Here is an 11,094-nt window from a genome sequence, read left to right as displayed (position 1 = left end):
GAAGAGCCTTGTGCTCGCGAAGAAACTACTTGTTTGCTCCTAATGCTCCATTTGTGCTTTTAATAAACAACGCTTCATAACGAATTATGTAATCACAGAAAGTGGCAAACTCGAAGAATACTGGCATGTGAACATTCTAGCATATTAATTATGATAACGGCTGTTCATTCGATAACCTTCCGATAACGGCTAATAACAGACACTTCCCATACAGTACAGTTTCATGAAGATAAAAGGGAAAGGTAAAAATATAGGTGAAATAAAAAGTGAGAATTATAACGAAATGAAAATTAAGTACAGGTTCATGAAAAATAACATTGAAATAATTATCATCAAAGCATAGCGTAGTATGCAATCTGCTTGATATTAGAGTCTTTGCAGCGGGTTTAATGTCACAGCAATGAATGATGTTTCACGATAAAATCTGCGGCTGAAAGTAAAGGCTTATAAAAAGCTACTGCTGTCTGTAAATCAAATTAATTCTGCGCTCAAAGGCCCTGATGTTGTAAGTATAGTCTTTTGTAGTAAATTAGCCAAAATATTACGCTTTAAGCAGCTGCATGCCTACAATGTATAAAATCAAGCATTAAGTAGTAGGCAAGCTAGCACAGGATTAAGGTAAACGCGCAGAAATTGCCTACATTTTAAATTCATTTCACTTTGAATAACGTATTTGTTCGTTACAGGAATAATCAGCGCTTTCTTGACATTTCGAGACAACTGGTTGTTCAGCCTGTGAAAGAGTTGGCAGCCATAGGTAAACCAGATTGCTATGGAAGAGACTGGTGCCCATCAAGTGGACGTTCAAGATACTCATCGCAACCAAATCAAATGTTAAAAAGCAAAAACAAATAAAAACTATGTTATTTCGCGTATATTTTTGTAATAATTGGCGCATAAGCAGCACAATTACATCGATAAAAATACTTGTCCTTCTATTTCTAGAATACGCATCATATCTCACCATTGAAGTGATCGACCGTGGGGGTGAAAGTATCAAAAGCAAGGGCTGTCGTCTTGTTCCGCATAGGTTAATCAGAAACCACCTCTGCATAGTTACCTTGATGTTTTCATTAACAGTCTTGTAAGGATGTCTACAGCCTGTGTTCAGAGCAAACAAAATACCGCAGCAATGTTTGCCTTTACAAACCAGCTCATTTCGTACTTGGCTACGAGATGAACAATAACCCACGGTGCACCTACCACGTCCTTTGTGTGCTCCCGAAAATGTGCCATCAAAAAAGTATCCTTTCCACACCATTTATCATGGACAAACTGACATTCTAAATCACTTTGGGTTGCACCATATATGTCACGCGTAACTAATATATTTCTTCAAGAGGAAGCCTCACTTCTATATGGAATAAGGACAGGATTTAATAGTACACCAGCATGGTTATTTAAGACGGGGCATATCAATTCTACGAACTGTACTACATGCGACGAGACAGGAGACATTGAACACTTTTTATGGTCGCGCCAGAAATTCCTAGATGAAATGGACGCTCTCCTGGAAAATATGCTACAAAAGGACCTTCCACATACGTGCCTGCAACACCTCCTCCCATCCCCTCCCTCTCTCTATCTCATCTTTCCCTTTCCTCTTTCCTGTCCCCAGAAGTAAGAGTAGGGTAGCCAACCAGACGCATTTCTGGTTAACATCCCTGCCTTCTCTGTTCATTTCCTCCTCCCCTTCCTCCTACTCTTCCTCCTCCTCTTCATCCTCCTCCTCCTCCTAATCCTTCTCATCCTGCTCCCTGTGTTCCACAAAGGAGCAAAGAAACTTCGCTTCTCCTTATCGCATTCTTAAGAGAGATTGGTATGATGAACATGTGGTGAAACACCACAGTGATTATGTAAGAGACGCTCGGGCGGAGCAATTGCCGGCCTTGATCGCCAGGCTACACTCGCCTGTTGCTACAACTCGCCATCACCCCCATCAAAGACACACATAGCAATATACCCGCAACAGGGTTCATAAATGGAACCACGATCTCAGTAAAAACAATCTTCAGTTATTCCTCAAAATTAAATTCTGCATAAGTGCATTCATCTGTGTTTGCATTCATCCGTGTACAAACGACCAGAATTAATTACCTTGACGAGACCCCGAAACCCTTTCTCCGGTGAGACAGAAGTGAGGCCGGTCGGAGAAGACGAATCCGCGTGTCACTAGATCGCCTCGGGACGTGGACATCGCTGAAACAAAAGAGCCACGCCGCCATCTGTCGGGACTTTTGGGCAGTTTGGCCGCCGCTATATACAGGACTGAATAGTCTGAATCTTCTCTGATGTGGCCTTGGCTGCCATCTGTGAAGACTTGTGACGAGGCGGTGGTGGATCTGCCTGAGAGCAGCATAGAACGCATAAACCATCACGTTCTCTCTCTCTCTCTCTCTCTCTCTCTCTCTCTCTCTCTCTCTCTCTCTATCTATCTATCTATCTATCTATCTATCTATCTATCTCTTTTTTTTGAGGGGGGGGGGGGGGGGACGCTGAATGTCAGGAGCACGTGAACTGAGAGGGAACACAATAGCAAACCGTGGCCTTCGGTGGTCGTATGCCGAGCGTGGTCAAATTGTTGTGAGGCTGTCGGAGGCCAAAGCTTCCGGCGTTTCCGTTGATAACGCCTGTGCATAAATTGTGAGGCAACTCAAATGACACAATTTTCTTCCGTGAGAGCGGTGTTAAGCTGCACTAGTTGGTGCGAAAACATGTTCAGCCAGAATATCTTAAAGACGGGGCTCAGGTGCTGAGTCCGGATATGCACTGCTTGCAGGTCTAGTGCGTGGTTTACACAGTGGCACGCCCTTCGCGAATGTTAATAACAGACGCGTCTGCTGAAAATACAAGCGAGAAGACATGACCGAATGCCGCTTCCTGAACTTAAGCAGATGGTTTTCCTTTCCGCGGTACGAAATTAATACGTACCGTGTAGCTGCAGACGATGCCGAAAGCACCAAGCTCCTGTTACGACGCACGGCTTGTTAGGTCATAACACTCAAACACGGTAACATATTTTAAAGGGACAAAGAGAGACAGAAAGAGAAAGAGAAAGAAGGCGAAGAGAGGAAAGGCAGTTGGGTCAACCAGACGAGCGTACGGTTTGCTGTCCTACACTGAGGGTAAGGAAAAATGAGGAATAGAAAGAGGAAAAGAGGAACAAAGTGGGGGAACAGCTCCACAGTAACTGCGATTTTCATGGAGTGACTGCGTCACACGCTCAACATTTGTAGCGGTACGTGACCCGCCTCTACGACCGTCTGGCACCGAATCCCCGCCCTCGCGAAACTGTTGGTGCCATTCAAATGCACGGCTTCTCGATAATCCTTCATCGCCATACACTTGCCATATCATGTACCGTGCCTCACTATGTGTTTTCCCTGGCCTGACGCAAGACTTAATCTTTACTTTCTGCCCGGATTTTTTGTTCATCGCATCCCTCGTGTAACGTCTATAAATGCGCCACCAAGCCTAACAGTTGGTTGCCAAAGTGAGCTCTGCCGCCAATTGAGCTCGTATTAGAACCCTACCAAGACTATGTGTGCGGTGAGAACCTACAAAGTGACTCAGTAACACCCATTTTGAGAGTTTGAGTATCATGAAAAGAAACTGAGATATCGGCTTTAGAAATTTTCTGACAAATTGTATATAACCAAAACATCAAAGTCCACGCGATTGTTAGCTTTATTTAACATCACACAGCAGCAGTAGCGTAAAGTTGTGAAAATGTGCACCTGGGTTACCCAGTTCAGAGTGCACCTTGACGTTATAGGGATCCTGACGTTTCAGTCCATCGGCACTCGCGGGCAGCGATGTGATAACGGTGAGGATGCACTAACACTGCGCGTAAGGGACGCTCGTGGTGTCTCCACTCCTGAGCAAAACAAACGTGACACATAGCATGGAATGCCCCTTTCCAGGTCCCCCTCGTTTCCTGCGTGGTCGTGAATCGTTCCGAATACGAGTTGAGCGTTGCCGGAAATAGGAGACGTCCCTTGTCGGAGACACCAAGAGGTCGGCGCGACAACAGCGGCGAAAGCGCGCACCGCTGTCGCTGTGATCGTCTCTCTCGCAGGACGTGGCCTGGCGACACTTCCTGGGGCCGGCCTCTCCTTTCAGAACGGCCGCTCGTGAGAACCTGTGTGCTAACGGTGGCGTCGCTCACAGCTCACGACGCGCTGAGAACTGGACATGTTTTCATCGAAGGACCATAGAGGGAAACTGTTAGGAGAGAGAAAATAAGCGATGAGAGGCAGAGAAGTTTGACTGTGCGGTTTGCTACTTCGCACTAGGGGATGGGGTAGAAAATATGACGAGGAAAGAAGAGTAGATGGGAAGAAAATCTGTCCGCACGTATACAGTGAAGACCACTGACAACCAATCAGTCCCGACCAATACATTAAAAAAATTCAGGGGCAATTTAGTGATAAATGCGAGAGGAATGCGTTAGCGTTGTGCCGCACTTCTTTGAGTTCCTGGATTCATGATTTAAACCGCATACGGCACATTGCAAAGCGTTGTTCAGGGGCTCACTCGACAGACGTCCTGCCTCTTTGAGGAGCGGTGACGTTGGTCTGGAGAAGACGACCGTCAGCTGCAATATATATATATATATATATATATATATATATATATATATATATATATATATATATATATATATATATATATATATATATATATATATATTGCAACACACCAGAGATGTTAGAGCAACTCCTGCTCGGGTCGGCTGAGGCAAGATGTTTTCCGTAAAGCGACGGTTGTCAAGCTTGTCGAGCGTGGCGTAGAATTCCTTTCTTTTAAACTGACCGGAACCGACAACTGGCGGTATATATAGCGCCCGCTGCTCATGGGAACCCACCGCTCTTTGTGCTCTTTTGTGCAAGACATTGTACTCTCATTGCTCATGCTTTGTGCTGATATGAAATCGAAGCCCGGGCGCAGCACAGAGGAGCTATTGCATCAAATCCTTGATGATCAAAAAGCCATGCCAGCAAGACTCCGAGGTTGAAAGTTTTGCAGCGGCATTCACAGAACTTTCGAACAAACTTTCTAGCCTTGAGACAACCATTCAGAACCCGCAAAGGAAATTAGTCGATCTCGAATACAGGAGTAGACGCAATAACCTTCTCGTGTTTGGTTTACCTGAACGTGCTTGTGAAACAATTCAATCCCTAACAAATGCCGTAGTGTTCGAAATATTTGAAAACAGGGTTTGGATCAAAGTGTCGACAGTCGAAAGATTTCATCAGGTAGGGCAGAAGAAACGAAACAAAAATAGGTGAGTTGGGCTCAGGTTTAACGACCGCCGTGAAAAGACTAGCGTACTCAAAAACTGTTCTAAACATAAAGCGAAATATATCTCGATTGCAGAGGACTTTTCGACTGAGACTAGACAAATAAAAAAGCACCTACGTGAAAGCACTGCAAATATCAGAAAAGACGATGGAAAAGTGAAGCTTGCACATGACAATGCCATCATAAACGGAGAAATGTATCCTTGGAATGCTGCTCATTTGAAAATGATTCCCGATATTGCAACCAATAGAAAGCCTAAAAAGAAACAGTGAACCTTCTCGAGCACTGAAGGAAGCTCTAATCTAAATGATCGCAGCACCGTAAGTGCACTACGCGACTTGCAGAGCCTTTCAGTGGCGCACGAGCCGCATATGCCAGAAACTTGGCTTCGTTGCCGCATCTCCGACTTCGAGATAACAACGCCAGGGTACAAGATTTACGGGAAAGACTGAGATTCTCGAGGACGCGGAGTTGCTTTGTTGTTTCACGAATCCTTGCAAGTTCAAAGATTACCTGATATAGCAGGCATTGAATGCGTTATTGGGAAAGTGTTCTTGGACGATTTCCATACTGAAATTGACGGGTTTTACCGTCCACGTAACTCTGACATATGTATTTATAATCTGAATGAATGTTTGTGTGAAACTGGTAAACATTGCAAGAGCCTCTAGCTTGCTGGCGATTTCAGCGTCCCGTCAGTGGATTGATCGAGCGATTTCCTTGAGGCCCTTTGCGCAGCCACAGAAACTTAAATGGACATCGTTCTTTTCCATGGGCTGACTCAACTTGTAAAACAAAAGACGCACGCGCAAAGCACATTGGATCTTTATTCTTGTAGACGACCACGCCTTCAGCCGTAAACTGAGTGTGGACACATTCGAAGAAATCTCGGATCACAGAATGGTACGACTAACATTAGAGCTAAACTTCGGATGAAGACCCTCTAAAATTCCGGTGTTCTCACGGACTAACCACGTCGATATACTTGATGCATTAAACACTGAATTTTATAAATTTATATCTTTTTTTTTTCAGAATCTGATTATGTGTCTGTTGAAAGTTTATGGTGCTTCTTGAAAAAGTTTGTTCACAACTGCATCTACGCTTACGCACCCAAAAAAGCGAAAAGTTGCATATTATACAAAACCGTGGATGATAAGAGACCTCGTGAGCCCTGTGCGAAAATATTAAAAAATACCAAACCAACACAAAGCACGGCCATCAAAGGCTGACACTGATAAGCTAACCGACCTGCGCCAACTGCTTAGACGTAGTGTTTCGAAAGCTAAAGAACATTATCAAAATATTGATTTTAAAGACTTTTCACATCCCCGGATAAGTTCTAGCGATACTTATCGCCAAAAAAGACTAATGTGTCTGATATATGTGTTGACGGTATCGTGCTGACTGATAAACCAAAAATTGCGAATGCATTGAACAAGTGTCCACGAAATTGCTATGTGTGCACGAAAGATGATGACAAGACACCGCGCATAGCCATTTTGAATAGCGTTGCACACATTAACGATATTGACATAAACGAAGTAGGCGTGCTGTCTTTGCTTCTTGACTTTGACGTAAAGAAGTCGGCAGGCATCGACGAAATACCTAATGCCTCTCTCACGAGGTACGCCGACTGGTGCGCTAAGTGCCTTTGCATTATTTACAATAAATCACTCTTCCGTGAGGAAATTTCATTTGAATAGAAACATGTAAAAAATTTTGCCCATCCCTAAATCAGAAGACCCCTCACCGCTCTCCTCTTACTGTCAAATTTTCCTACTTTGTATGGCATCAAAACTGCTAGAATATGTGATGTTTAGGCACATATCAGTTTGAATTGAAAACAACGATCTCTGCGACACGGGCCAACACTTCTTTTTGGTCGCGGAAAGTCAACGGTAACACAACTGTTAAAAACTATACATCAAGATTGCGGCCGAACTAGACAGACAAAGCCAAATTGGCATGGTATTCTTAGATTTCAATAAGGCGTTCGACTGTGTATTCCACCAGAAATTGCTTCGAAAATAAAAACCTATTCTCAAAAACGACCGGCTGCTTCATTGGATTGAGGCATACCTTACGGGAAGGCGACAGGCAGTCGTTGCTGGTGACGCAAAATCTGTCTCATGAGAAGTTCAGTCTGGAATCCCGCGGGGATCAGTTTTGGGCCCCCTGTTTTTTCTAGTTTTCATTAATGACATCGTTAAGCATATATTAGTTAAAATGCGGTTGTTCGCACATGATTGCATATTCTATCGAGAAACTCACAGTAAAGCAGATCAGGCTATACCAAACCCATGATTATCCGCTATAGGAACATGGTACTTAGTATGGCGAATGACAGTTATTCTAATGAAAACAGTATCAATGAACATAACACGCAAAAATAAGCCGTTATCGTTTGTACACAGCATTAGTGATCATGGCCTATCGTATGTTAGTGAAGATGGGTACCTCGAATTAGTGATAACTTCATACCTTAAATAGAATAACGATATATATAGCTCACATTTAAAAAAGAAAGAGGCCGTGAGAAAACTTGGATATTTAAAAACTTGGGCTACATCTCTCAGTCACATAAAATTATTAACATATAATACATTTATAAGACCACTGTTAGAATATACGTACTACTCCTGTCTGGGACCCTTACACCCTATCAAATATAAGCATAATCGAAAACATGCAGCGGAAACCAGTTAGATTCATTTTGCATTCCTATCGCCATCACACAAGAGTTAGCGCTCTTCTACAGGATTCGAACCTCGAAACTCTAGAGGTACGGCGGCATCGAGAGAGGCTTAAGATGTTATACATAATTGATAGCGAATACGTAAAAATAAATAACTAACTTCTACATGAAACCGTGTAACCGGCGCTCAACGCGTTAATCTAGGCTAAACAAGTATGCGTACCGAACTGGAACCTGAATACTTGAAAGCCGCATCTTCATTCATGCACGCACTCGCAAAAGCTGCGACATAAACTGTTTCCCAGGGCATCTGCTACAGACTAGATATTGTGCGACATAGATAAACAATACATACATGCATGTGTACTTCACCTGAGAAGCTCCTTGTGCTTTGTGCTTTTTGCTCTTTGTGCTTTTAGCGCTACATTGTAATGAAGTGTTCTATACTTGCCGTTGTGTTTATATGCATGCCGTGGTACTTTCTACAATGCTATTGTTTCTGCTTGGGCTTTTCAATTTTCTGTTATTTCTACTTGCGATATCCTATCTTCTTTATTGAGATACAGCGCTTTGTCTCAATTGTCTCATACTTATTACGCAAAGAAGGTGAGGCGTGCAGACAGGACACAAGAGAAGAGAAGTGGGCAACACGAACGCCGCTTCTCTTCTCGTGTGTCTTGTCTGCACGCCTCACCTTTTTTGCATAATGAATCCTTACCAACTAGCTCAGCTTTCTGTCGTTCTAAGCTTCAAAATGTCCCATATACTGTTATTTTTTCCTACATATTTTTGCATTGTATATACACTATTTTTGTTCCTTTGTACTACCCGCTACATATCTTTTTGTAATACCCCCTCATGTCTAGGGCCTGACAGCCAGGCTGCCAGTGCGAAATAAATAAATAAATAAATAAATAAATAAATAAATAAATAAATAAATAAATATTCCGAGTTTTGCAGCCGGTTAGTTTGCAAGACGCGTCCACTGGAATGAATTTCTAGAATGACGCCAGTTTGGAGATATACGCCATCAAACTCGCCGTAAAAATGCACCGTTGTTCCACTTACTTTTTTAACAAAAAGCTCTTTTATTCACGGAAGCACAAAAACAACCGGAACGCGCATGTGTTTCGCCCCACACACTTTGTGAAATAATCTCTCGAAAGTGGCGTCATCCTGGAGATTGATTTCGAGGGGATACCTCTTGCATGTTCACCGGCTACAATTCGTAAATTGCAACATTTACCGCAAAGTTAATAATTCAGACGTAAATTAATCGACTTTTGTTGATTAGTTCAAGATGTGTTTCGATTTCTCGGGCTAGTAAAGCCCGCTTCTTCAAATAATCCAGCTCACGGACAAGAATTATGCTACCTGCTATACAGGCGATATTTGGCCGTAAAACTGAGAAATGGTCACCTCGTATAGAATATCATATAACGTTGTCAGAACAAAGGCGAAGGTACAATGTCAGTGGAGGTAGACGAGGCAGGGATGGATAATCTATCAATAATATTGCAATATCAGCGAGGCATTGATTTGGCAAGGCGGTTCGATGGTGAACGCCGCACGATTCCTGGTCGCTCGACGGCCGCTTCTGATGGAAGCAAACTTTTCGTGTATCCAGATGTACGTTACAGAACTCCTGCACCTTTAGACCCAACATTGAAAGATGTATTTCAACATGCATTGAGAGATTGTTCTTTGATCATATACAGGCGTCGATGACGTTTTAACGGCAAATTTTGCGTGCATAATAGTTGTTCAATAGCTTAAACATTTGGTTATCTTATTGCGGTCTCAAAACGAAGGGCAACAAGCGGAGATAGGTATGAGCAAATTACTGCCTTATACTGAACTTACGAGGATAATTTTGCTTTGAGAGGGTTCCTGTCAGACGTGCTATATAGATATGCACGAGCGCCATCTTAAGACGGCTTGCTTCCATTGATACTTTTAAGTCATGCCCAAGTTGCGGTTGAGCGCTCAGATGGACAGACATGGAAAAATTTTTCTTCTACGAATTATCGCGTGAAAGTGATTGGCTGTTACTATCGTGAACAATAGCAATCGCTTGCTGCACGAGTAGACGCGCGTGCACACGAACGCGCGCAACACGTTCGTCTTTCGACGAGACGTCGCCTCAACCGCGAAGTTCAACACGCCAGTTGAACGCTGTATGACAACAGTACGCAGATGTTCTGCTGTGGGATGGCACCGTTAGGGCGAGAGTCGACGTAGAAGGGATAAAAGCCCGTCAGCTTGCCTTCAGTGACGCAGCAAAGTAGGAGCGTGCTACAGCCGGGCTGATCGTGAGACGGCCATCGCGTGACGAGTCACCAGCCGCGTTTCCCGACAAACATTTCGTGCACAGCCGCGCGCACTTGCAGTGTCCGGCCATGCGCGCACAACGCAGTTTGAGGGCGCGGAATGTGCGCCAGCTGTGCACGGGGCGGCCGCCATCGAGGCGCGCAGCTGCTGCACCAAGTGGGAGAGCATGGCGCTGATCGCGAATGAAAAAATGGCGGCGTGAAACACGAGAAAGTATTCGCGTTAGTTTCTGACGTTCTACTGAGCAGTTTGTTCTAGTGAAACGAGATGGCGCTTTCGGCGGCGCCCCGCACGTCGCCTCAGTGACAGCGCACGAATGCGAAACCATTACCGCTTTCACCTTGCTTGTGTGAGATCAGCTGTCGGATTGAATTATGTGCATTGAAGACGTGTTCAGTACTTGGATGCAAAAATAGTGACTGGCATATTAAGGAATGGAATGAATCTGTGTAGCCAGGTTCGCGGACCGTTGTCGCAACTGTCCGTACATGTTACCGGCACTTCGACATGTACGGCTTTCTTCGAGGATTCAGAAATTTGCTCATCCGCCAGCGTTCTATCGCTAACCTTCAAAGAAAGTGCTTCGGCCCCGGAACGTCGGCAAGAGTACAGCTCGTCAAACAATGACAAAGAGAGTAGCGCCGCTTCCTGTCATGGCACGTTTCGCGCACAGTATGTGCACCCATCTATCCCAACTGGCGCGGAATCTTACGCCCACTTTATCGCCAACGTGTCAATAAGTGAGTGGGCGCGCACTTGAA

At 44.2% G+C, this 11,094-nt stretch overlaps 1 long non-coding RNA gene across 1 annotated transcript; it reads right to left on the bottom strand.

Moving 5' to 3' along the window:
• Window positions 1–3,663: 3,663 nt before the first annotated feature.
• On the bottom strand, window positions 3,664–10,488 carry LOC129385188 (uncharacterized). The gene is made up of 2 exons (XR_011894859.1): window positions 10,269–10,488; window positions 3,664–4,224 (listed from the first exon to the last, which is right to left on the bottom strand). It is a non-coding gene; the product is annotated as an uncharacterized lncRNA (long non-coding RNA).
• Window positions 10,489–11,094: the final 606 nt, after the last annotated feature.

This window comes from Dermacentor andersoni, chromosome 5 (assembly GCF_023375885.2).
Source record: "Dermacentor andersoni chromosome 5, qqDerAnde1_hic_scaffold, whole genome shotgun sequence".
Lineage (NCBI taxonomy): Eukaryota > Metazoa > Arthropoda > Arachnida > Ixodida > Ixodidae > Dermacentor > Dermacentor andersoni.
The sequence above is the reverse complement of the archived record's forward strand: the minus strand, read 5'-3'. Positions and strand labels throughout refer to the sequence as shown.